The sequence below is a fragment of the Pteropus medius genome, unplaced genomic scaffold, assembly GCF_902729225.1.
Source record: "Pteropus medius unplaced genomic scaffold, Ma_sr-lr_union100, whole genome shotgun sequence".
NCBI classification, from domain to species: domain Eukaryota; kingdom Metazoa; phylum Chordata; class Mammalia; order Chiroptera; family Pteropodidae; genus Pteropus; species Pteropus medius.
In genome coordinates this window covers 12,785,218-12,806,834 of record NW_024349803.1, presented here as the reverse complement: position 1 = coordinate 12,806,834, position 21,617 = coordinate 12,785,218, and the positions used below count along the sequence as shown (strand labels likewise).

Genomic DNA, 21,617 nt, shown 5'->3' with positions numbered 1-21,617 from the left:
AAGAGCTGGGCACAAAATATTCGACGTGATGAAGACCCAGCATCTACAACCAAGAATACTTTATCCAGCAAAGCTATCATTTAGAGTTGAAGGACAGATAAGAGCTTCCCAGACAAAAATAAGCTAAAGGAATTTATCACCACCAAGCCAGTATTACAGGAAATGTTGGAGGGACTTCTTTAAGAAGAAACAACATGTATCAAAAACAGGAATAAAGAATGGTAACAACTACATTCCTAAAAACAAGTACCTCAAATGGAAAAGAATTAAATGCTCCAACTAAAAGAAAGAGCGGCTGAAAGGATAAGAAAATGAGACCCCTACATACACGCTGCTTCCAAGAGACTCACTTCAGATTAAAAGACACACACAGACTAAAAGGAAAGGGATGGAAGAAGATATTGCCTTGACCTAAAAGATATATAAGTCAGACAGAGAAAGATAAATACCATATGAAATATGAAATTCCATGTTATAAGTACCCATGCACATATTTTCATAAAGTATACTTTATAAATATGTAAAATACTTTAAATAATTTTTTAAATATATGATAAACATACTTTATAAGTGTACTTTATATAAATACTACTGGGGTATTTTAGGTAATTAGTATATTTGAAGTCTGCTACTGCTTTTGTCTTTGCCATACTCCAAACTTATACAATAAATACACATCCATATATTGAAAAGATGGGCACTTAAGATACTTTGATGATTAAAATGACTTTCCTTCACCTGCTTTAAGAATTAATTTGCTTTCAAAAATGAAAGAAATCTATAATTATGGTAAAACAGATAGTACAGGAGTGTATCAGAAGGCCTCTTCTCTAGCCTAGTCTCCCTACCCCCGTATCAATGTACTCATCACACACACAGCACACACACACACCCAACCATGGGAGCCTTTTCTCATAACCTTGGAAAATTTCTACATTCCATCTATATAAAGCTTTAGGAGAAAAACTACATGTCCTCTTGGGTTTTTCTTCTATCCTAGCCCCTTGCTCCCCTGCCTGGTAATTCCTTATATTGATCTCAGGTGAAATCCCATCTGATAGCCTTCCTCCTCTGAAATTTCTAGTTTTGGGTTCCTACCTTTACTGCAGCATGTAGTATGATACATTTGTTCACATTTACATCTTTCCCTATTAGCTCCTTGACTGCAGGGACAATCTATCTCATCTTTGTACCCTCTGCACATGTAGGGGACAATGCATTGTGAAGGATGTTGACAGCAGAGAGGGCTGGTTCCTCAGACTCTGAGCAGCAAATGGCTTTCCATATAAGTTATATACTGTACTTAGAAAGAGTCTCGATTGAAAGCTTTAAAAGTTACACCTAGATGAAGCCAAAGTCTTCATCTATAAAGAGTAAAATTACTAGGAAAATAAAAATTAATTACTGTCCATTTTTTTTTCTAGTTTTCTTCTAACTGGTGGTTCTCAAAGTGCTTCATGGACCTCTGGGTCTCTCAAGACCCTTTCAGTAGGTTCATGAGGTAAAAGCTATTTCCATAACACTAAGGTATCACTCGCCTTTTCTCTTCCTATGTGGACATATGCATAAACGGTGCAAAAGCAATGGTGGGTGAAACGGCTAGCACCTTAGCAGGCATCGAGACAGGAACGCTCAGATAAAAGAGTAAAAATTATTAATTTTATTAAATCTTGACCCCTGAATATATGTCTTTTTACTATTCTGTGTGATAAAATGGGAGGTATACTTCTGATGCATACTGAAAAACAATGACTACCTTGAGGAAAAGAACGCGGGTGGTTCTTTTGAGTTGAGTGGAACTAGCCAATTTTTTTTCATGGAACATCATTTTTGCTTGAAAGAATGACTGACAGATGAATGGTTATCAATGTATGGGCATCTGGACAAAAACTTTCTTGAAAATGAACTAAGTGAGCATGTCGTTTCAAAGAAGGAGCCATTTGGTTGTGAGTAATAAAATTAGACTTTCAAGGGAAAATTCATTTTTTTGAAAATTTATATCCACCAATATGAGCTTGACATGTCTTGATACACAATGTTTGGATATTGATTTGGAAGATTTGGTAATAATTTGGAAGATATGCATCACTCATGAACCAGTATTTTCTAAATGACCGATGCTCACTGCTGCAAAAAAATGACACGTGACTGAGAGACCAGTGGATTTAAATGTAATGTGGTACTGAAAGTTCATTGATATGGTTTCAGACTCCATGTTGCAAATAACCTTTAAGAAACTGTCACTTGTCAAATTTTAGTGTGGTATCAAAGAATATCCACAATTAACTGGAAAGGCTTTTTAAAAAATCCTCCCTTTTCCAAACTACCTATTTGTGAGGCTGATTTCCGTTACATATTTCAACTAAAAGAACATATTGCAACCGAATCCAGAAGCAGATGTGAAAATCCAGCCATCTTTCTATTAAGCCAAATATTAAAGATATCTGTAAAAATGTAAAATACCACTCCTTACTATATTTTTTTGCTTTAGAAAGTAATTTTAAAAAATGTTATTTTATCGTGCAACTGAGTTTATCATAGTAATTTTTCATGAGTCAATAATAGTTTTTTAAATTCTCACTTAAAATTTTGAATATGGTATATATTGATAGCTATAACTCAGATAAACAAAAGCTCTTTGGCTCCTCAATGATTTATAAGAGTGTAAGGTTTTGGGACCAAAATGTTTGAGAACTGCTGCTCTAGCTTACAAGAAAATGTTCAAAATCATTTATAAAGAAATTATTTAAAATTTTACTCAACATAATAAATCATGTATGAGCCTAAAAGAACTAATGATGAAGTGAATGAAAGTGTGATAAAACACAAGGCAGAAGTGCCCAGGAGACAGGAGAGACCAAGGCATAGAGAAACGCTGACACACCCACAGTCACAAAGATACACAAGCTCTGTAGCTGTCTAATTTTCCAGGTTTTAAGTATTACACTAAGTCCCCACTTAATGTCCCTTAAGTTTCTTGGAAACTGCAACTTTAAGAGAAACAATGTATAATTTTACCATAGGCTAATTGCTATAAACAAGAGTTAAGTTCCTACAGCATATTTCTGGTCACAAAAACCTCCCAAACTGCTAAATAAAGACCTGAAACACTTTTAAGAATAAACATTAAAATAAAGGTGAGCTATATGTACATATAAGAAAGGTTAATAAATGCAAGAGCATTATTTTCTAACCCACTCATTCCAGTTCAGGGTCTCGGGTGACCGGAGCTTATCCTAGACAGGATGCCCTTCCATGGCGGGGCGGGGCACTCCCACACCCACGCCCACCCACCCACACTCAGACAGGGATAATGCAGGCACACCACTTCACCTCGTGTGCACAGCTTTGGGATGTGAGAGGAAACCAAAGTACCCAGAAAAAACCCACGCAGACTTGGGGAGAACATGCAAACTCCATACAGACAGTGGCCACAGCAGGGAATCGAGTTTTTTTCTTACCAATATCATAATGAAATAAAGTTATCTGAGGATCTGTTGTACTTGAATTTGAGCATGGATGAAAAACCAGGTGGACCAATAATCCTTTCTATACTATACTTGGGTGAAAATTGTTCCTTGATTTGCAGGGCTGCTGCCCCTACTGTTTGCACAATCTATCATTGTTTGCATCCTTGCCTTCCAAATCTCAGAGGTCAGCTTGATCACAGTACTATTTAACCGTATGATACCATCCATTAATCTATTAAATTAGCCCCTTCCCCACTATATCTTGGATACTACTTTTAGTACTTTGGGACTGAACTTGAAAACAAAAAAAACCAAATTTTTGGCAATGATCTGACCAACTAATTCTCAGTATTTCCAGCTTAATTAAATCTTCTCTCCTCTAATTAGTCAAGGCAACTTTACTGAAATACACAGATGTCAAAAAACTTAAAACGTTAGTTTCCATATAAATTCTAACTCTCACAATGCAAAAAAAAAACCCCTCGAAAAACCTCTCTAAGTTGTTAACCAACATATTTATTACGTAGAACTTTATAAAGCTCGTTAAAAAACGGTATACTTTTATTAGTAAATCTTTAAGACATGACATATGGAAAGTAAAGTAACACTATCCAGTGTAAATTCTTAGTGAGAACTAGAAGTCACTTACTCAAAGCTGCTCTCCTGGGCCAGACTGAACCCCATTTTTCTGAATCAGAGGCAAAGGCCAAGAGCCCTCCTGTAGCACGTTGGCCACTCAATTCCTAATGCACATACGTAATAACAAAACCGAATCAACAGAACAACTTTCTCCTCTGTCTACCACGAGTCTTCTATAAAAAGAAACTTAGAAATAAAACCCAACTAAAAAAAGAACACACTGTATTAGGATACTGACCTGGAATCAAGCAAAAGTCAAACTCACAGTCCATTTTGGGCCAGTGCGAGGCCCATATCGCAGCGGAATCTACTGCATGCGTTTGTTATCCCCTGTGGAAAGTTTTCTGACAAAGGACACTGCTTCAGTGATCCGGCTCCACCTTCCCACACATCTTTGCAGTACACTTTCTCACAGTCATGTTGGGTGACTGCGTCAGACCTCCTCACGTGACGGGGTGTTAGAAACACACGCATCAGATCTCGAAAACAGATTACAAAACAGAAGCCCTTTATAGAGTTCAGCTGTGTCTAGGAAAAGGCAAATCCTCTTGATTTGCCTTCTAAATGCACCCCAAAGGGGCTGAGAAGAGCTACATTTATCAGACTTTAATGCATTTAAGCTACCAGATTCAAGAAGGCGTAGTATGACAAGAGATGTTTGTTTTTCAACTGAAATCGGGCCGTTCGTAAGGAAGCTACTAGAGTGCATCTGACAAAGAGGGAAACTGGCCTGAACCGCCTTACTTGAATATATTATTTTGAAAGGTAAACATTCGGTCTCTAGACTTGTAGTTACGTGCATATAGATTGTGAGAACGAGTATTACCAGATTTGTGAATGATGCAATGTGCTCAGTGAAATATTTCGAGTTGCTTATTGAAAGGATGAAAGAAGGGAAAGGTCCTTGGTTTCCTTTTTTTCTTTTTGAAACACAACAGTATTTCAGGGTAGCCCATGTACCTTGAGTTCACCTCAGGATCAAGCCTGCCTATATTCCTGCTTCTCTAAGAAACCTGGCATACAGGCTGAGTTTTTCTCTGAAGCCCTGGGTGCTGTGACCGTTTCTTGTCTCGATCAAATTCCACTGACACTCTGAGTCTCTAATGCAGAAGGCTTTTTTAATCTGAATGCTGTGGGGACAGAGTTACCAAAATGACCAGCATAGGATTCCTGTCCCCTGGAACTTTTTATTTTAGGCACGAGCCCGAAACCATGAAAAGTCAAAAACCATTTTCTTGTGCCAGACAATTAGATGACCCTGTTCCTCTCAGTTGCCTGCTACCTCACAGGGAAGGCAGAGGGAAACAATGTTATACGTTCTGGATTCTGTACAAGAATCAACCTCCAGCTAGTTGCAAGGATGGGTCAGCCTAAAATGGCCAGAGCACCAGCTGCTGCTTTGGTGTTAAACGATCTAAATCCATCGCCCACGGCACCCTTGTTCCCTACCTCCAACCTGCTCTGTACCCCAGCTTTCCGGAGACTCCTGCAAGACAATGAATCCGCTCTATATTGGTTCTTGCTGGAAGAACCAGAAACTGGGCAGCGGGGAGTGAACGAGATAACACTCACAAAAAGCACAAAGTGCAGTGCTTGGCACATAACAGAAGTTTAACGTGGCTGGAATCAGCCTGAGAATTGACTGTCCTGCTTCATTGGTGGCTATGGAGAGAACTGCTTATGCAGCTCACTCCACGCAATATGCAGGGCGATCTTTTAAAAACACATCTATCTAGTCAAGCCCTTTTCTGTCTTCTCCCTGATTTTAGGAAAAAGTCCAAACCCTTCACTGTGGTCCGCAAGGCACTGCACTGTTTACGGATCCCATCCGCTCTCTCCAGACTCACTTGCTCCCTTCTGCCGCACTCTCTGTGCTCACCACACAGGCCTCCCTGTGCTTACTCTACTTGCCAAATCTCTTCCAGCCCTCGGACCTTTAAACACACTGGTCCAGCAATGCCCATGACGGGCTCACTCTCATACTTCAGGCCCAGCTCAAACGTCACCTCAGACGGGGCACTCTATCTCTTACTTGTTCCCGCCTTTACTGGCCCTCGTGTCGTCTGGTTTATTTCTTCTAGACTACTTACTTCAACCTGCATGTATCACGTGTATTTGCCAGCTTGTTCACTGTCCACTCTGCCCATCAGAAAGAAAACCCAGGAGGGAAAGGACCTTATCTGTCCGTTCACCACCTCATCTCCTGGCTGCGGCACATGGTAGGCACTCAGGAAATCTTGGTTAAATGAATAAGTGAAGTGGCTATGTACATAAGACACAAACGAGGCTCGCCCTGATCAAAGAAGCGACCTCCCTCCCCCTTGCACTCCTGACCCTCCGTATTCTGCTCTGCGTCTTCCTTTTCCTCAGCATTTATAACATTCTAATATAGTACGCAATTTACTCATTGTTTTTCGTCCATCTGCCTGCTAAAATTTAAGCCCTACGGGGCGGCAATCTTTGATTTTCTTCACTGGTGTATCTTAAGCATCTAGAGTAAGCATGATACATAGTAGGCCCTCAATATTCATTTACTAAATGAACAATCTGTACATGTTTGTAAATCAGCATTATATATGGAAAGGCATCATAAATATTGCCAATTACGATTTTCATTTGTCTGAGTTTCCCCAACCAATTTGAATAAAATTGCTTTTATCTGAAAGAGTACCACTATGCACTCTTCAGGGCTAAATGAATGAACAGAGTCCATGCTCCATACGTGGAAGCAGATATTATTATGCCACAGTGCTGGTGTGGACTGTGAGCCTGGAGAAGTGCCTTGCTCACAGCGGAGTGTATTTTCTGATGGCGGTGCAGTGCTCACCTCCCCTAAACTCCACTGCCTCCCGTGCATGTGCACACACAGCAGGGGTAAAGCAGAACAGCTAACTTGCTCTATCCAACACAAAATGGCCCTGCAGTGATTCCAAACTGCAGGCTCGTCGTACAGGATCACCCCCACTGCAGAAATCTGGAACAGGAACAGACCCAGACTGAGATTCAAGAGCTAGGGCCGTCGGGGGCGGCCAGTTGGGTCACATGTCAGGAAGTCACTGAGAAATGCTACCTGTCGTGAAGCAGAATGTACTAGAGAAGTCTCCAAGAAAAGCAGCTGAGGATTGGACTTAAAGCACACCCCAGACCATCGGCAGCAGTTACCAGGGCAACCTGAGCATTGCTAGATGATGAGGCTTGGGCCTGGAACCCTTCCATCATGGCTGCCAGGTACAACAGGCGTTTTCAAGGTGCCACCTGAACATGCAGTCAATCACAGTGTTGCCCCACAGCCCAGAATTTGCTTAACACCCAACATCAAGGCCTTAACACTATACCCACATGTTGCCAACTTAAAATTTTTAGTATTAAAAATATAAATTTTAAAAGTTTGTTGCCAGTTCAGGAGACATAAGATAGGATTTGCGCAGCTAGGATTTGCTAATCTGAGTGAATGTATCAGGAAGATGAGTTCTCTCTGCCTCCCCTCCCCCACAAGTATTTAGATTTATCCTTTCATTACAGGCCTGGGGATGATGCAGTCTCAGGGATCAGAGGCTAATGCTGGGGACCTGTCACTACATTCTGGTACAGCATGAGACCCGTGGGTACGATGCCTCAATGGAGTGCTCAGGGAAGAGACTCTCCAGGGTGGGGCCACCTTTGGGTGTGAGCCTTCTCATGAGAGGGAAGGTCTCCCTGTGAACACGAAGCTGAGACCTGGTCAGTGAGGCTCCTTAAAAGCCTAAATCCAAATTCCAGTATCTTTACCAAGGCTTATGAGGTCCTCTGTTTGACAAATGTATGCCTTCACCACGAGAGTATAAATTCTGTGAAGGCTGAGACTGTTTACGACAGCCTCTCCAGCTCCCAGCACCACACTTTGGCACATAATAGGTGCTAATAAGCCTTTATTAGATAAATACAAAAGCAAAAAGCACCCATACACTAGGCTTTCCAGAGTTCACCTTACCTGGCACTGTTACAAAGCTTTCTTGGATCCAGTGTTAAGTCAATGTGAACTGTCTGGCTATTTGTCATTTATACTACAAAGCAGTAGTCCCCAACCTTTTTAGCACCAGAGACCAGTGCTCCTATGAGAATCTAATGCCTGATGATCTGAGGTGGAGCTGAGGTGGTGATGCTACTTCTTGCTGGGCAGTCCAATTCCTAAAAGGCCACAGACCAGTACCGTCCACTACTAGGGGGTTGGGAACCCCTGCTATAAAGGATACATTTGATGAACATAGAAAAAGTCAAGAAGGCTGTTCTGACTTGGTGAAAGGGAAAAAAACAAGATACAAAAACAAAGAACACTGCTGGCTTAAAGCTGAGCTGGATAAGACAAGTCAGGGCCATCAACTGCCCATAAAATTGTTACTGTTGAAACAAGTTGAAACATTGAAACGGCTTTGGAACACCAAAAAATTGCTTACTACTGCTGCTTTGGCTCAAAGGAAGGAAAAGAGCAATTTCTCAAACTCTACTAAAATGCATTGTTCTGTTAAAGACAACATAACAGGCCCAAAATGGAGTTGCTTATACTAAGCCCCACACCACGGAACTGAAACTTAACTTACTCTTGGCACTTCCAGGAATGGAATATTAGACCAGTCAATCAGAAGTCAACTGATCAGCATCAGTTAGGTAATTTTTCTGATAAACCCCTGCCATCCCCAGTAAGGAAAGTAACCTTGCGATAACCAATCCGCATTTTGCCTAAGTTCTTTGTTCTGCTCCCTTGTGCCTGTAAGATCTCTTAGGGGCTCCTTTCTGTTAGGTTGGATACAGCCCAATTCATGAATGGGTGAATAAAGCCCATAAGATCTTTATAATTACTCAGTTGAATTTTGTTCTCGAATCTTTAAACTCCAGGGATTTGGCCTTTGCCTCCTGAGTGCTTGGACTAAATTGGCAAGAAACTTAAAAATCAACTTTTAATACTAAAAATTTAAAGTTGGCAACGTGTGGGTGTAGCATATAGTAAAGGACTTTGTTTCCACGTGATGTCCTCCCTTCAAGAACTCCCGTAGGTCTCCTCCTCTTGTACTCACTTTTCAGTTCCTGCCTGTATCTCCCTCCCTCAGCTTCCTTTCATGAGAAGCTCATCGGGAGAAGGTGCTGGGCTGAGTGAAGCACCCCGGGGCCTGTGGCCTGTGGCCTGCTTCTGAGTCACAGACCTTGGATACTTGTACTTCCTAGTGCATCGATATGTGACCCACTCCAAAAGCAGACACAAACCCTTTTCCCTCATCAGGTGAAACTAACAGTCAGACGAAAAAGGCATTATAACGTGTGCTTAATAATGGTAGGTCTCAGCAGAACTGCACATCAGGTTCATCTGCGAAACCTCAAAAAGAATGTGAACTAGGTGACACCACCGACACTGGATCAGTTTTGGGAGACAGGGTCTGGGCAGAACCTGAGTTATGTTGTGTAGATGAGTTGACCCATGACTTCTAACTACACTGTGAAGAAACAGGTTTTGCTTGTGTCGGAGTCCCTCTGGGCAGCCTTCCTGTAGGTTGCTTTAAGAGTGACATTGATAATCCTCCACACATGCATCAAAGCCCCCAACGTGACTTATTTGACAGGAGGAAGTTAACTTAAATATGCCGGCCATGGGTTGTGCCTCTAACACCAGCTCTGTCACGCACTAGCTAAATGACCTTGGTCAAGTTAGCTGTGGGCCGAGGCCTGACTGAGGGCGGTGATTCCCCACAGAGGATTTCGTGTTCCAGTTTAAGGGCCTGTGCTACTTCACCAACGGGATGGAGCAGGTGCGGCTGGTGACCAGATGCATCTATAACCGGGAGGAGTTGGTGTGCTTCGACAGTGACGTGGGGGAGTATCGCGCGGTGACCGAGCTCGGGCGGCCGGAGGCTGAGTACTAGAACTCGCAGGAGGACATCTTGGAGCAGACGTGGGCCGACACGGGCCGAGACTGACAGGGTGTGCAGACACAACTACCAGGCGGACGCCCCCTTTACCTGGCAACGGTGAATGGAACCCACAGTAACTGTCTCCCCATCCAGGACAGAGGCTCTAAACCACCACAACCTGCTGGCTTGCTTGCTGACAGATTTCTATCCAGGCCAGATCAAAGTTCGGTGGTTCCGGAACGACCAGGAGGAGATAGCCGGCACTGTGTCCACCCCCTTATAAGGAACGGAGATTGGACCTTCCAGGTCCTTGTGATGCTGGAAATGATTCCCCAGCGTGGAGATGTGTACACCTGTCATGTGGAGAACCCCAGCCTCCAGAGCCCTATCAAAGTGGAGTGGTGAGCACAGTCTGAATCTGCCCAGAGCAAGATGCTGAGTGGCATTGGGGGCTGCATGTTGGGGATGATCTTCTTCGGGCTGGGCCTTTTCATCTGTCACAGGAGCCAGAAGGGTCTTCGTAGGTCTCCACCAGCAGGGCTCCTGTGTTGACTCCTGAGGATACTTTGACTGGGATTGGATTTATTTCTCCTGTGATATCTGCCTATTGTTGCCCTGAATTCCCAGCTGCCTCTCTCAGTTTGTCCCCTTTTGAGATTAGAGCCCTACAAGACTCTGATGTAGTTACCAGGTCACCTCCTGTGACCCTTGCCAGAGGATCTGACTGACACTGCTTTCTGCACTGACCCTGGAGCCTCTGCCTGTCCACTGCCAGCTGTATCAACTCAGCCCCTAAAGGGTTTTTCTGTTACTATTCTTCCCCAAGACTGTTCATGAGAAGCAGGTTGAAGCCATTTACCTGAATATAGAGTTTTTATCATAATTAAACATGATTTTGTTATCGAAAACAAACAAACAAAAAAACCTCACCGAACTTGACCAAGGTCATTTCACTAGTGCATGACAGAGCTGGGATTCAAACCCAGGCAATACAACTCAAAACCACAATCTCCATTTCAGGTTCAAAAGCACCAAGTTAGCTATCCCATGCCTTTAATACCAAAGCTCATCTGCTCATGACCCCAGCCTACTCACTAGTGTGTGTGTAACAAACTGTAGCCTGGACTTGAGCAGGGCTGCCACGTACAGGGGATAGGTTATGCCCTCTGATATGCTGTGGGACTAAGAGGGCAATAAGGCAGCCTATGCTGTGCTGTGCATGGCCAGGTAGGGTACCCTAGGAGGGCTGCATCCTGTCAGAAGGGGGCCATTTCTTTAATATGCACAAAGACACCACATGGACTACCAGATGGCCTTGGAGTGAACACTTAAAGGGAAATTCGGAATTTTCCATAACATTCTACTTTTAATTTACTATTATTTTTTTAATGTAAACTTTGAAGTACTATATGGCACCCATAAATATTATCATTTTGATTTTGATCCACTTCCATCTCAAGGTAACATTTATCAAATGCCTACCGCCCATTAGTTATTGAGTATATAACAACGCAAAGGCACAGTGAAGAGATGAAAGCTACTAAACCAGGAGAGCTGAGAGACCCCCAAGCATTGCATTAAAACATTCATGAAACAGGGCTCTACCCAGGGATAATTTAGGATAAGGCAAACCATGTTTAGTCTGGTACAGTGGCTAAGACCTGAACTTTGGTATCAGGTGGACTTGGCTCTGTCACCTCTGGTTGTAACCTTGGGCAAGTTTCTTAAACTCTGCCCCTCAGTTTCTTCATCTGCAAAATGTAGCTAATAATAGAATCTACCAGGTTAACATGAGGATTAAACAATAATATCTGCTAATACCTGCACAGTGCTTGGTGCAGTGTCAAGATTAATAAACATTAGCCATATTGGTATTACTATTACCAATTCTTATTAGTCACAAATGTCAGTAGCAGCAAGTATTACCAAGTATTGCCCCCAGGCCCCAAATCTAGGGAATACGGAATTCTTCAATGGCAGAGACAAATGCTTTATTTCACTGTGTGCTCAGGGCATCCCCATCCCCCCTCACAATGTTTCATACCCCAGAGGGGTTAACTATTCTTCCCTAATGCAGAGGGCAGTAACATCTGAGCCTTAGCTCATATCTGGGTGTTTAGTTACAAGTTTCATCTAAATTAGGGGTCCCCAACCCCCGGGCCACAGACTGATACCAGTCTGTGGTCTGTTAGGAACTGGGCCGCATAGCAGGAGGTGAGCAGCGGGCCAGTGAGCAAAGCTCCAACTGTATTTGCAGCCACTCCCCAGCAGTAACATCACCGCCTCAGCTCCACCTCAGATCATCAGGCATTGGATTCTCATAGGAGCAGTGGTCCCTGGTGCCAAAAAGGTTGGGGACTGCTGCACTGTTAGCACTTTTTTCTAAACATGGGGGAAAAGGCATTAAAAATGTAAAAAAAACTCATTCAATTTAGCTACTCATTAGCAATTCTGATAAAAAGCGTGATAGGAAGGAGACCAAAATAATCTGTTTAAGACAAATACTTAAATCATTTATAAACTTTCATCATGCGTTCTTGTCCACTTAAGCCAAAAGGTCAAATTTAGCTAGATAAAACAAGGCTAGGGCACTGTCCATTTATTAGGTTATGTGCCTGTTTTACATGTCAACATTCTTGCCTTCATAAAAAAGGCTCCCCTGTGCTTCGTTCCCTCTCCTGTTTAGACTCCTGGCGGATGACATTTGTTCCTTTCCTTTCACACCAAGGGGATTTTTGGAGGGCAAAGTCTCGGGACCTTTTCTCTCTTACTTCAAACTAAGAACCTAATAATTTGGTTACGATTCTTTTTAGTGAATACGTTCATGATTTTGGGGGGGGGCGTTATTTTTATTTTTTTTTATTTTTAATATTTTTAGTTTAACGCTCAGTTTAATAGGTCCATTAGGTTGTGGTCTGTTCAGTAAAAAATTTTTTTAAATTTGGGTTCAGTGTGCAGCTTAGCACATTTACGTGCTTATTTATTTTGGATTTTGGTTCATGTTTCCATCGAAGTCCTCGATTAAAATTTTGACAACTGTCAGAAGTAGTCAATAGTTTGTAAGCTTTCCTGGTCCACGCTTCCTGCACAGTTAGTTATCTTCATCCTCAGAGGGGAGAGCAGGGCTTGTGCTTACACACCCCTGGGTTCAAATTCCAGCTCTTCCACTAAGTAGCTGTATAAGCACGGACAAGTTAATTAACATCTCAAGACCTGGGGTTTTTTGTTCTAATCTATAAAATGGATATAGGAGTGCAACTTAGTTCTTAATAGGATTAGATGAGACAATACAGATGAAATGTAGTATCTCATTCTATTGCTCTTTTTCACTCTGATGATTTTCCATGAAAATTCCAGAAAACAAAGCAATACCTAAAACTCTTTTCTCTAGCCCACCTAATTATGATAATAGCAACCTATTTAATGCTTGTTGGTTGAAAGGGTGTTGGAAGCAGGGGTCATTTTGTAAGTGGGGATTTCCCTGCAGCTGAAGTGGAGAGATGAGTGGCCTGGAGAGTCTCAGACTTCGAGGAATTCCAGTGAGCCCAGCAAGACTAGCTCTGCAGACTGGACGGCCAGGAGTACCCGGCTCAGGCGAGGCTGAGCCCAAAAGAAGGGAAGTTAGATAAAACATGCTCGTGGAAAGTAAGTGCAAAAATAAATATTTAGCGAAATAAAGGAGTGTGGGTTAATACAGATACGGTAATGTAATTGAAAGAACATTTAATTTTAAAGAATAGGTACATGCATTACAATGTAATATTATGATAAAGCCAATAACTGTGTATTAATAGATATAAAAGTAGTGACGCTATTGTTTTGGGGAGCCCTGCATGCCCATTAAAGATATTGCCCCCTGCAGACCTACTGTGAAAAATGAGCAGAAAAGGAGAGTTCTAAACAGCCGGACAGCTTCTACAGCTTGAGTGGTTTCTCTAGGTCCACAGGTTGCTCCTTCCAGTCTGGGTAAAGACACTTAGCAAGGCTGCCCTCAGACCTTCATCTTAGCCCCAGATGTGATTACTCAGTTTCTCCATACACAGAAACAACACAAACACAGAGGGAGCCAGCTCCATCAGTGTGAAGAGACAGAGCTGGAGAAGGCAAAGCATTTTACAACCCAAGTGCTCTGTTTCCTTCACACCTTCATTCTATTCCATCCTCACCTGGCTGGGAAGGGGCCCTTTAAGCACAATGGGACAAGTTACGCTGAATAGACTCTATACCAGCAGGAAGGAGAGGAGGCAGGGTAGAGGGGTGTCCTGGACCAGAAGAGGTGGGGCCAGAGACAGGATACAGGGGGAAGGAGGCCATGGAGGAAGAGGCTTGGGGCTCCCCCTTCAAGAAGGCCTCTGTACTGATGCCCTCCCTAGTAAATGGAACTCTAGGTGCTGTACCACAACTCCTGGGAAAGTCTAGCTTACTGTGTTACTGAACCTGCCCACTATGCCCTTCCAGGTGTCATGGGCTTAATAATAGGGTTAGAGTCACAAAATTCCTCAGGGCAGTCCCTAGCTCTGAGAGCAGGGAGCCCCTCTTAAAAACGTGATCCCTTAGAGCCTTTTTCTGGCAGCAGCTTTCTCAGAGTTGTGTTTTGAGGTTCCCTTTTGTTGGAAGCCACAGCCCATTCCCAGTCCACAGTGCTGTGTCCACAAGATGGTGCTGAGTCCACACAAAGAAATGCTAGTGTCCCAAGTAGCCAGTAATCCAGTTCCCCAAATCTTTCTCAAAATGGGCAGATGAGTAAGTATCACTTCGAAATAAAGAGACATTGAGTATTTTAGATAACAAAAAGCAGAGAGCATTTTTCTTAGTGGCACATGCGCTCTTAACTCATTCTTAATTTGCCACAAATGGATTCTAGAGATTCTTCAGATCAGGGATGGGGGCTGCTCCACCCAGTGTGGGAATTCTCCCTATAGGAAGAGCAGCAATCGAGGGGGCAGCAATCGAGGGGCCTTCAACGGTAACCTCTGCCACATGACAGCCCTTTGAAAGTTTATTCTGCACATCTCTTTTCTGAACTAAAAATCTCAAATGCCTTCCGCTATTCCCTGGTAAAAAGAATTTTATAGACAAAAAGAAATTTATAGATTATACTCCAACCCCTTCGTTTCAGATATGAGAAAATTAGAGCACGGAGAAGTTAAATGACTTGCCTAAGATCTCATGGCGTGACCAAAACATTTCTGGTTCCACACACCTTACTATACCATACTCCTCGAATTGCAGGTGCTGGGACCCTCCTACCAACAGTATGACCTTAGAAAGTACTTTATCCCCTTAAGCCTCAGCCTCCTCACCCATAAAATGGAGTGAACAGTGTAAACCTCATGGGATGTCGGGAGGATTAACTGAGAGTATATGAGCACTCAGCAAGTACACAGCAAATAGTAAGTGCTCGATAACTGATTTTATTTATAGTACACAGACTTTTTTCTTTTTTTGGCATGGAGTTTTCCTTTCTTCCTTTGTTTTCTTCTTCCTCTTTGGCTTCCAAACTTCCAAGGCTGATTTTTTTAACCGATACTCAAAAAAATTCACTTATTTTTTTCTGGTTAATTTAATTGTATTCATTAGGTCTATTATCTCCAGTCTGTTGGAATATTTTAGAATGTCAATTCTATCTTAAAATATATCTACTGATTCCTTAAACATGTTACACTGATTCCTGCTCCAGAAACTTTCAGGAAAGTTTAGGATGGTGATGTCTGTGACAAAAAGGCATGATCGTTTTCTCTGCTCACCTCCAGAGAGGGGCAGAATGTGATCATTCTTCTTACCCACTCGGGTATTTTGAGATCAAAGTTGTTATACTGATGATAACTTGGGAAATATTTTTCAATCTATGAGAATATAACAGATAAAGCCTTGGTTTCATCTTTAAAGAGGAAGGAGGCTGAATCCACACTAGCAGGAAGTGACTCTGTGAGAAGCAGCTCTGGCCGTGTCTGGCAGCAGCTTTTTCAGGGTTGTGTTTTGAGGTTAATATGTTTGGAATCAGGATGCGGAGACCTCAGTGTAAGTGAGCTCTTGTACTGAGATCCAGAAAACATCAGAGCTGCTGGGAATGAAATTACTGGGAATAACCTAAGAGTAAAAGAACAAGACGTTAAGCTGCTTGGAGCTGACCTGCGCTCCCCAGGCTGGTCCTTGGTTGCAGAAGACCCAATCTAAGCCCCGACCAGTTACACTCTCTCAGCTCTGTTGTTTCGACAAGCACAGCAAGACTCTAGTTTTCCAACCATTCTTTTCCTTTCCTGCATCATCCCTAACTAGCTCATGCTATTTGTTTTTTTCTGGGGTTTACGTCCCAGCATCCTCGTACCCTGCCCCTGTCGGGGAATTCAGACAGCCTGAAATTGTCCGGTGCCCATATCCACTTACCGAGCAGAACACCAACTTCCCCATCCTGACTTTTCCCAAAGGTCAACTTTCTGGAACTAAGCACAGAACAAAGATAAGAACCCCTGTCCTTATTCCTGCTTAACCCTTTCCATTTACAAATCGCTTTCATACATACCGTCTCATTTTCTTTCTTACAACGCCCCTATGGGCTGTGAAATATTTCCAGTCAATAGGTCACTGAGGCTCAGAAAAATGAAGCCAAAATCCTGACACGACATAGCTTATCATTGGCAAGGTTGGATTTTCAACCATGATCTTGTGACTCTGAGTCACGAACTTTTTCTAGCATACTTAAAAAGAAGAGTATACTTACGTAATTCCAAGTGTTAGTAAATATAACCATCTCATCTTTTGATTGTTTAATGGTTGTTTGTTTTATGCCAAATTTCATGTCAAAAGTGTATTTGCCATTCAAACGACGTTTTATTTTTACCAAAAAAATCAATGTTTCCTGATCAGCCCATATGCCATTAACACACTGCTGATGAGGTTATCATCTATGCATTCTACTTCATATACTCTGCCATCCTGCATTACCTGATTGCACAGCATTTTAATTTACTCTGTAAAATGGAAATGATACCTGAGATGATTACTGTGATAGTTAAATGAGGCAGTGACCACAGAGATCTTACCTAGCAGGAGTTTACTCACACACACCCATACATACACACTACTGCTACTACTACTAAAACTTCATTACATTCATTAAAACCAAGTAGTTTTGTTTTGTTTTCTTAACAAATGTCTGATGAGGTGTAAGGCAGCATGGATCCAATCATTCAGAGAAGCAGAAAAACTGTTTCATCCCTTTGGCCTTGTTTAATCCTTTATCTCTTCCCTTGTTCAGCAACCTCTGGAGTCCACAGTCCAATGGAGGAGACGGACAAGCAGACTAACAGCTTCTCCATGGTGACTGAAGTGCTCTAGTGAGAGTGCCCAAGGCTCTGGAGGAGGCACTTAAACTGAGTCAGGGAAAGAGAGGTGGAATAGAGTTTTAAAAGACAGGCAGTTCTTTTGAATCCAAGACGGGAAAAGGCATTCTATTCTAGGCAGAGGTCTAAACAAAGCAAGGAAGCACGAAACAGAATGACACATTCCGGGGAGGCAAAGAGGTTGGGATGGCTGCTACATAGGGCGTGGGCAGGGCCTCATGGGAGATGGAGTGGGAAGATTGACAGGCACCTGGGTGTAAAGATTTTCAAATGTCGTGATGACTTTGGACTTTACTCTTTAGACCAGTAGTTCTCAACCCTTATCTGGATATTGGAATCACCTACAGGCACTTCAAAAAAATATCAACACTCAGGTTCCAACTGGAGATTCTGATTTATTTGGTTCTAAGTGGATGCTAGGTATCGGGATTGTTTAAAAAGCTCCCCAGGTGATTTTAACATGCAGCCCGGACAATGATGGGCCATTTAAAAGATTTTAGGCAGGAGGCATTTAACAAATCTGCAGATGGGTCATACCGGGAACAGTCTGGTGAGAGGGATGTCTGGAGGGGGTCTGAAAAGAAGGCAAGGAGACAGATGGGGATGAAAGGAAAAGAACAATGTGAAAGTTATTTGGATGGAGGAATCAACTAACTGGAAAGTAGAGAAGAGAGAGAGGGAAGAATGAAGGTTGATATACCAGTTTGGTTGCCTAGATGTACCACTAACAGGTAGGGAACCAGATCAAAGACTTGGTTTGAGAGGAGGATTATGCCGTCTGTGCTTTCTCTGAGGAGTGTGGAAAATGCAGGCAGTGCTTTCAATCAATAAGCGTCCAAAGTGGACTTTGTTCCTGAAAGGAAGCTGAATTTTCAGATGTGCAGTATGTTGACACATGGGAGGTGGCTACAAATACGAACATGAATATTACCCAAGGAAACTAAAGCGAATAAAAAGAGGGTCAAAGGAGGAGCTTGCAGAATACCAATACCGAGGGGGTGATGGATGTATCAGAATAATGGAGGTCAATGTTAAAAATTTAGTTTCTTGGTACTATCTCAGGCTGAGTGAATCAAAAGAGCTAGGGGCAAGGCCCCAGAAACTGATTTTTACTAACTTCACAGGTGCTTCTGATTCAAGGCTAGGTTTGGACACTGTATCAATTTCCTGGGGCTATCATAATACATTGTCACAAACTTGGTGACTCAAAACAACAGAAATTTATTCTCTTACAGTTCTGGAGGCCAGAAGTCCACAGTTAAGGTGCTGGCAGGGTTATGCTCCCTATGAAGGCTCTAGAGCAGTGGTCTTCAACCTTTTTGGCATCAGGGACCAATGCTCCTATGAGAATCTAATGCTTGATGATCTGAGATGGAGCTGAGGCGGTGATGCTAGTGCTGGGGAGTGGCTGCAAATACAAATGAAGCTTTGCTCGCTGGCCTGCTGCTCACCTCCTGCTATGCTGCCTGGTTCCTAATAGGCCATGGACTGATACTGGCTCCTAGTCCGGGAGTTAAGGACCCCCGGCTCTAGAGGACAATCTTTCCCTGCCTCTTCCAGCTTCTGGTGGACGCAGGCATTCCTTGGCTTGTGGCTGTATAACTCCAATCTTTGTCTTCATCTTCACATGGCCTTCTCCTCTTTTTGTGTCTGTCCTCTGAGTGTCTCTTATAAGGACACCTGTCTTTGGATGTAGGGCCTACCTCATAATCCAGAATGAACTCATCTCAAGATCCTTAACTAATCTATATCTGCAAAGACCCTTTTTTCAAATAAGGTCACAATCACAGCTTCGGTGGTGTGGACATATGTTTTGGGGGGCCATCATTCAACCCACTACAGGCACCAGGGCGACAACTCCTCTGGATGAAGGGGAGAGGGAACTGGGATCCAGAACTGCAAGCTGAGTTCCCTGACAATGGCAGGAAGAGGAAGAAGAGAGGGCCATTTCAGGAACTAAGACCTACAGCTGCACGTCCAAGTCTTGTGCAGCCTGGGGAACCGCAGGTCACTAACTGTCCAGGGCACGAGGCCACCTAAATGTCCTATACAGAATGGAAAAATATCACCACAATCATAAGTTAGCAAAATGCTAGACCAAAGCAAGAGCTTTGAAGGGCTGAAAGCGTTTTTAGTTAATTCGCTTTCTAAGCCAAAGTCATTGGATATGAAGCTAGGGTTTCATCTCTAAGATACTGTGGCCATTTTTCTCCTCACCGCCCTAGTCACTTCCAGTCCAGACAACTAGTCACCACAGCAACATTTCTATCTTTCAAAATGTTTCCTTAGGAGCAGACAATGTTCTGGGTCGCCAACATTAAAGGTCCAGTTACACCTCCCTTCTCACTGCTCACCAGGGTCCCCAAATCTTCACTGAAAATGGATCAACCCTCATTTTCACAATGATACATGTACCACTATTAGAGTCCCACATCATAATCCTCTGTGTCAGTTCCCAGACGCACAAAGGTTTTCTGCCCTCTAACAGGCATTTCCCTTCCTGGCATGTCCAGAAAGTCAGCGGGTGGTGGGGAGGGCGGGAAGAAACGAGGTGCTATGTTGAGGTTAACATCACAGGCAAGGGACAACAGCCTTCAGAATCAGATCCCTAGTGATTTCATCATATATCCCTATAGTATAACGTAAAAGGCACAGTCCAGCCCCCACCCCTAAGACTGTCCCAAAGCACCTCCTAGCTAGCAATCTGCAAGGATCAATCTCTACGCAAGCCTGTCTCGGTGCTTCACCACGGCATCCAGAGCCATGCTCCCCAAACACTAACATACGTGAGTCAGCTGGGGATATTGTTAAGCGCATTTTCTGACATAGTGGGTCATGTATGTGTGGTCCATCTTCATTTATGTCAGGGTGGAGATGGCTAAGGTACAATACTGAGTTTCAGGTTTAAGGAAACCAAGTTTCCTTACCTGCTGGTGTAATGATAATAGTTATAATGCTGCTGCTGCTGATGCCAATGACAACAGAAGCTAATATTTACTGAGCACTTTCTATACACTAGGCCTTGTGTTAAGTGCTTTACAGACAAGATGACTCACTTAGCACCTAGAGAGCTAAGGAAAATGGGAGTGGTTAAAAGATGTTTAGAAAAAAAGGGAAGGCATTATAAATTCCAGGATGTGCAGAAGGTCAATCAAGTGTCAACTGAGAGAGAAGACAATTCTCACATTGTCCCAGTCCAGGACTAGTCAGGAAGTTGCTAAGTGCTTGATATTTCAGAAAGCATCCTTCGGCTGAGCAGGTCAATACCACAGACTAGGTATATCAAGATATGCCTGCTGTCCTTTGGTGTCATCCCTTAGCCTGATGCCATCCAGGATAGCCTCTGTGGGCTTGGCTCCATTCAGTTGCCTCAGGAGTGACATGCCTGGATAAGGAGGGCTTCCTTTGGTGCATTCTTACTGTTCTATCCTGATGGGCACACTGGGCACTGGGCAGCTTAATCACAGCTACGTCTCACGCCTCTTGGACATACACACTGTGTTCTGCTGCCGTCCCTACCAACACATCACTTTGCCTGTATGAGACAGACACACTTTATATCCAAAGTGGCTTCTTTATTTGCTGTGACATGGAGAAGGCTCAATGGCCATGACTTTTCCTTTGGGCTGGGTCTTAGGGAGCTTCAAGCCCAACACTCTGCAGGAAAAGACTGGGCAGGAAATCCAGGCTGGTGGTTTGAGTTTGATGGGATAGCTCTGTAATTGTCATGCTGTATTCAACCTGCAGACTTGTTTCATTCAGCCACAGTATTTAACTTTTTTCATGCCCTCCAGTTTGCTACAATCTAACCACACTATCTCCTTACATTCGGCCTGCTGGTGTAATGATAATTAATATTATCATTAATTTATATTACATTCCTGTCCCTGTATGTATCTGAATTTTAGACCCTAATCTATAATAAAATAAGTATAAATCACTTATAAGTTTTGTTCTGTCTGTAACATTTCAGTCTTTATACTGTGATTCATTGTCCTTCTAAAATTTAAATGATGAAATATCAGTCTTCAAGGTTTTAAAACTACCAAAATATTCCATCCTAATGAAGGATAGGTAGTGAGACACCTTAACAAGGAATATATTTGGGTCACACAATATTTTTTCGGAATCTCTATGGTTTGTTCATTTTCATGTGGAACATTTCTTAATATATGAATCCTAGGGGGCAGAGTGGCAAATATTAAACTCTTCACTTTGCTTCAAAAGTTACTTTAATTACAGGGTCAGCTCAGGCTTTGAGAAGGAAGTGATATTCAACTCCTAAT

At 42.8% G+C, this 21,617-nt stretch overlaps 1 protein-coding gene and 1 pseudogene across 16 annotated transcripts in view; one reads left to right on the top strand and one right to left on the bottom strand.

Annotated features, from left to right (window-relative positions):
• Positions 1 to 21,617, bottom strand: part of ZBTB38 (zinc finger and BTB domain containing 38) — a 134,740-nt gene that overhangs the window by 13,361 nt on the left and 99,762 nt on the right. Inside the window, exon 1 of one of the 16 annotated variants that reach the window (XM_039837317.1) lies at positions 4,348 to 4,551. The exons of 14 other annotated variants lie outside the window; for them this stretch is intronic. The gene's annotated coding sequence lies outside the window, so the exon portion shown is untranslated. Of the gene's footprint in view, positions 1 to 4,119; positions 4,145 to 4,347; positions 4,552 to 21,617 lie in introns of those variants that run through there. One more of the 16 variants, XM_039837316.1, reaches the window with a different exon arrangement.
• On the top strand, positions 9,771 to 10,817 carry LOC120581921 (boLa class II histocompatibility antigen, DQB*0101 beta chain-like; annotated as a pseudogene).